Below are 6567 nucleotides of genomic sequence, written 5' to 3'. Positions count from 1 at the left end.
AAACAAAGCCCAGAGAGAGTAGAAGGAAAGAAATAACTAAGATCAGAGGAGAACTGAATGACACAGAAACTAAAGCAACAATCCAAAGGATCAATAAATTCAGGAGCTGGTTCTTGAAAAGATAAATGAAACTGACATTCCTTTAAGCAGACTCATCAAGAAAAAAAAAGAGAGAGGACCCAAATAAACAAAATCAGAAATTAAAGACAAGAGATACAACTGATACCACAGAGATACAAATGATTGTAAGAAATTACTATGAACAATATGCAAAAAATTTGAAAACCAGGGTGAAGTGGACAAATTTCTATAAAAATATAATCTTCCAAAACTGAATGAAGAAGAAGCAGAAAGCCTGAACAGACCAATAACAGCAGATAAAATCAAAGCAGTCATCCAAAAACTCCCAGCACAAAAAAAACCCTAGACCAGACAGTTTCACAGGAGAATTTTATAAAGCATTTAAGGAAGAGCTAATTCCTATCCTTCAAAGACTATTCCAAAAAAATCCAAGAAGAGGGAAGACTCCCAAACTGTTTATGATGCCAGCATCGTCCTAATTCCAAAACACAACAAAGAAAGAAAACTGCAGGCCAATATCTCTGATGAACATACACACTAAAGTCCTCAACAAAATATTGCCAAACTGCATCTGGCAATACATTACTACAATCATACACCATGAGCAAGTGTGATTTATTCCAGCAATGCAATGATGATAGAATATCCACAAATCAATAAATATGATACATCACATAAACAAAAAGGAAAGACAAAAATCAGATGATCATATCAATAGATGCAGAAAAAGCATTTGATAAAATTCAGCATCTACTTATGATAAAAACACACAGCAAAGTGGGAGTAGAGGGAGCATACTTCAACATAATAAAGGCCATGTATGAGAAACCTACTGCCAACATCATATTCAATGGGAAAAAACTAAAAGTCTTTCTCTTAAGATCAGGAATATGACAAGAGTGTTCACTCTTACTGAACACAGCACTGGAAGTCCTATCCATAGCGATCAGACAAGAAAAAGAAAATGCATCCAAATTGGAAAGGAGGAAGTAAAGCAGTCATTATTTGCAGGTTACATGATAGTACACATAGAAAAGACTATAAAAAAACTACTTGACTTAATGCATTAATTCACCAAAGTAGCAGATTAAAAAGTCAATATTCAGAAATTGATGGCATTTTTGTACACCAATAATGAACTATCAAAAAGAGAAACCAAGAAAAAAAATCCTGTTTACTATAGCACCAAACATAGTACCCAGGAACAAACTTAAGCAAGTAAGTAAAAGAATTGTACTGAGAAAACTATAGAACACTGAAGAAATAAACTGAGGAAGACACAAATAAATGGAAGCATATACCATGTTCATGGATTGGAAGAATTAACATCATTAAAATGTTCATACTACCCAAAGCAATCTATAGATTCAATTCCTGTGAAAATAGCAATGGCATATTTCACATATCTAGAAAATATATTTCAAAAATGTATATGGAACTCAAAAGACCATGAAGAGCCTCAGCAGTCTTGAGAAAGAAAGAATAAAGTTGGAGAGATTATAATATCTGATATAAAACTACACTACAAACCCACTCTACTCCAACAGTCTGATACTGGTATAAGAAAAGATACATAACAACAGAACAGAACAGAGAGTGCAGAAATAAACCCATGTCTTTATGGTTAATTAATATTTGATAAAGGGGATAAGAGCTTACAATGAAGTAATGGTTTGGGGAGAACAAGAGTGTTACATAAAAAAAAAATGAAACCAAACCACCAATTTATACCATACACTAGAATAGAATAAGCTCAAAATTCATAAAAGACTTAAACATAAGTCATGATAGCATAAAATTCCTAGCAGAAAACATAGGCAGTAAAATTTCAGATATCCCACATAGCAATATTTTTGCCCGTATATCTCCTAGGGTGAGAGAAATAAAGGAAAAAGTAAACAAATGGGATTTCACCATATTAAAAAGCTTCTGCATGACTACAGAAAACATCAGCAAAATGAAAGGGAACAAACTATATGGGAGAACATATTTGCCAATGAGACACTGGACAAGGGTTTAATCTCCAAAATATATAAAGAACTCATATGACTCAACGTCAGAAGACAAATAATTAAAAATGGTCAAAGGACCTAAATGGATACTTCTCCAAGAAGGACATACAGGTGGCTCATAGATATATAAAAAATGCTCAACATCACTAGCCATCAGAGAGATACAAATTAAAACCACAATTAGATACCACTTCACACCAGTCAGAATAGGCATCATAAACAAAGCAACAAACAACAAGTGCTGAAAAGGATGTGGAGAAAAGGGAACCTAGTGCACTGTATGTGGGAAAGCAGACTGGTGCAGCCAATGTGGAAAACAAAATGGAGTTTTCTCAAAAAATTAAAAATGGAACTGCCTTTTGATCTAGTCATTCCACTTTGGGAATAGACCCTAAGAATCTTAAAACATCAATTCAGAAGAATTTGTGAACCCCTACATTCACAGCAGTGCTGATTAAAATAGGCAAGATTTGGAAACAGCCTAAGTACCCATCATTAAATAAGTGGATAAAAAAATCTTTGGTACATTTACACGATGGAATACTATGCAGCATTTAAAAAACTAGGAATTCACAGGCTGATGGTGACCGGAGGGTAGAGAAGAGGGAATTTAAGGGGACAGTGGGAAGGGTTCACAAGAACAAACTTAAAGGACACATGGTCATAAACTAAGGGGAGGGTGGTAATGGGAGGGAAGTGGGGAGGGTGGAAGGGGGTACTGGATTGGGAGTAAAAAGGAGAAAACTGTATTTGAACAATGATTAAAATAAAAGAAAAAAAAAGAAAAAAAATGGGAATTCCTGCCTTTGCCACAAAATGAATGGAACTGGAGACTATTATGGTAAGTGAAATATGCCAGTCAGTGAAAGACAAATATTATATGATCTTAAGTATAAGAAGAATCTAATTCACAAAATAAAGTAATGAGCTAAATAAAACCAAAAGCATAGAATCATGAAATAGACTGACAGCAGTAAGTGGGGAGTGGGGAGGGGAAAGATGGAGACTGATTAAAAGATGGTGAAGGGATTAGTTAAAAAAATACATGTGAAGGGGACATGGACATGGGCAACAGTGTGCATTGCCTATGGAAGTGGGTGTGGGCTGTGTGGAGGGGAAAAGGTGAAAAATAGAAAAACTATAATAGCATAAACAAGAAAACATTTTTGAAAACTAAAATTAATGTGGGGAATTATGCCTTCAATGCCAGAAACTTTCAGGCCCAAGCCCATTTTAATACTCCCTGCAGATATACAATTAATAGAAAGCCTTTACTTGCAAGTACTTACAGAAATGGGAAGATTTATCTAGAAGTGATGTTGACTTAAGGTAGCCTAAATGGAGCTCTTTTTCTTCACTCCTAGGGGCAAGTTTTTCCTATTATTCCTGAATCCTCTCATATCCTTGGGCACCTGCAAATTTATAATATTTCTAAAGAAGGTCAATAGTATTTAACTCCAGGGCCTGGGGTGCTGTCTTTGTCTGGTAAACCCAGCTAATGTATGAAGGTCACAAGTGACCTTCTCTTGTGACCTTCTGAGGTCACAAGGGATCTGAGCCCTCTCAGGTGCCCTGTCTTTTAAAACACCTTTTCTGCAGACTCCTGAAGACCTCTGAAACTGGAGAAAGGGATCATCCTAAAATCCTTCTACATTCATCTAAATAAATTTTCTTCATTATTATTGGGTAGGCCAAAATGTTTGTTTCTTTTTCTCTGTAAAATAGAAGACACATTTTTCATTTTCACCAACCTTATTGGTTTGAATATTTTTAAAATGTCAGCAATCTCCCATGTGGTATAAGGTTGATTATTCTCAATTAATGTCTCAATTTGATCACTACCAACTTCAATTGGTCTACCCAACCCTGTAGCATTGTCCAGCAAGCAATCTCCAGCATGAAACTTCACAAACCACTTTTGACACATTCAATCAGTTACAGCACCTTCTGCATACATGGCACAAATCTTTGTTTGCCTTTCAGTTGCACTTTTACCTTTCGTGAAGTAATAAAGTATAATATGCCAAAAATGTTGCATATTTTCTTCTATTTTCAATATTAAAATGGCTACACAAAAAATTCACCAATTTTGATAAGTTTTTAAAAAACAAATGCTGATATGACAGCAGTCACAATACAATCTAGTACAAATTGTTTTGAATGAAGTTAAAGACAACTAAGTGCTACTAAAGCCGTCTTATGGGCAAAAAAAAAATGGAATTTTGACCAGTCTAACAACTTCCATGAAAGCTTCAGAGACAACCTAGCAGTCACCACTGTGACCATTGGTAAGGCTGCCTTCAGAGCATGGAGTAAGCACTCCACACTCCTCCACACTCCCATGCCTCCTGGATGGGAAGGCACACAGCCTGTAATTCAAAGAGCCTTGAGATACCCATTTATCATGCATATTTGCCAACTGGGAGAAATTTGACCTGGAGCCCCTCAAGAAAATGAGGCTAATCTTTTGAAACAGCCTAGCCTCAATATAAATTGGGTGACAGAGTTTTGGCTAGTCAATGGCACCATTAATTTTATTACTATCATGCAACTATACCTATGTTGTTGTTCCCAAGGAAAATGGATGGATGCTTCATATAGCCAAAGCTTTATTGCTTTCAGAGATGACCCGAAGCTGTGTACTAACTATAAACAAGGTCCTTCTGCATTTGCTATACTACACCCACAGCTGCTGCCTTATTATCCTTCCTCTACTACAGAACCTAAAAGGAAAAATGTGCTAAGATTTAAAAAAAAACTTCTAAAAATGAATGAATGGATTTATTAGTTTTTTGCCAACATTTAGGTTGCAACTCAGTTCTTGATGTATTATAAATAATTGTTCTTGTTTTACAATGAAGTATTTACAGGGCCAGAGGTGTGGCTCCAGGAACAATTCAAAGCCCACCAATTCTTTTTACCTTCCCCAAACTTCTCCTATTCATTTTAAAAGGCCTATAAACAATTGGCTTTATGAAACCAAAGTCCTTCTAGAAGGGCTTTGCATTTCTTTCCCTGTACCTTTGAGATATAAACATCTGGTCTTCATTAACAACTGTTATTTGAGCCATGTTTTAAAATGCAAGTTTCAACTTCCAGTCAAGATGGATACACAGGTAAACACAGCTCATCTCCTTGCACAACCACAGCAAAAATTACAACTGTACTGCAAAAAAAAAAAAAAAATCACCTAGAATCATCAGAAAATTGAGCTATATGGAAGTCTAACAACCAAGGAATTAAAGAAGCCACATTCATCCAAATGGGTAGGAGGGGCAGAGACACAGAAAGGCATGGAGAAGTGTGGACATGCAGAGAGGTGCTGAGATTCAGAGAGGTGCTGAGAGCTGTGGAGACATGGAAGGGGCGGTCCCATACCCACATGTGGTAGATAAAAATTGGGAAGGATATTTTAGGAGTGAGGGATCCCAGCCCTACACCAGACCATCCAGCTCAGGTTTTCAGTGCCAGGAAGATAAGTCCCTAAAACTTCTGGCTGTAAAAACCAGTGGGGTGGTGAAAGAAACTAAAGGATTCTCAGGAGTCTCTTCTTAAAGGGCCAGTAACAGACTTATGGCTTATGCAGACTTACTCCCTCTGGGCTTCAACACCAGGACAATAGCAGGCAGCAGCTCAAAGGACACCAGTGGTGGCATATAAGGAAAAATTGAAGTCACTAGTACCAGGGCAAATGCCAGGAGACAGCTTCCTCTCATACAAAACCTCAGAGGCCAGGCAGTGGCATTGTTCCCTCTCTGAGCTCTACCCCACACAAAGGTATGGAGTGGTGACTCAGGTTGCCCCACCCGGGCAATCACCTAAGCTCTACCCCATCCAATTCACCAGTTTGCTTTTTGTTTCTTTTCAAGATTTCATTTATTGATTTTTTGAGAGAGAAGGGAAGGGAGTGAGAAAGAGAGGGAGAGAAACATCAGTGTGTGGTTGCCCCTTGTGGGCCCCCTACTGGGGACATGGCCTGCAACCCAGGCAAGTTTCCCTGACTGGGAATGGAACCAGCAACCCTTTGGTTCCCAAGCCAGTGCTCAACCCACTGACTTACACCAGCCAGGGCTCCAGTTGGCTTTTCTACAAAAGGCCACACTACTAAGACAGAGAGTCAAAGCAGCTCTACATAATAATATACAGAAACAAACACAGGGAAGTTGCCAAAATGAGGAGACAAAGATAATGGTCCAAATGAAAGAACAGAACTCCAGAAAAGAACTAAATGAAATGGAGATTGGAAATAAGTAATCTATCAGATGCAGAGTTCAAAACAATGGTTATTAGGATGCTCAAGGAACTCATTGGGTACTTCAATAGCATAAAAAAGTCACCAGACACATATGGGGAGTGGGTGAAGTGACTGGAAACAGGGCACGTGCCGGGCAAACCCCAAGAAGCCAGGCAGCACCACAATTCCTACTTTGAGCCCTTCCCCTACACAGAGCCATAAAGTGGTGAAGCAGGTTGC

The sequence above is a fragment of the Phyllostomus discolor genome, chromosome 5 (assembly GCF_004126475.2).
Source record: "Phyllostomus discolor isolate MPI-MPIP mPhyDis1 chromosome 5, mPhyDis1.pri.v3, whole genome shotgun sequence".
NCBI classification, from domain to species: Eukaryota; Metazoa; Chordata; class Mammalia; order Chiroptera; family Phyllostomidae; genus Phyllostomus; species Phyllostomus discolor.
This window is presented reverse-complemented; position numbering follows the sequence as displayed.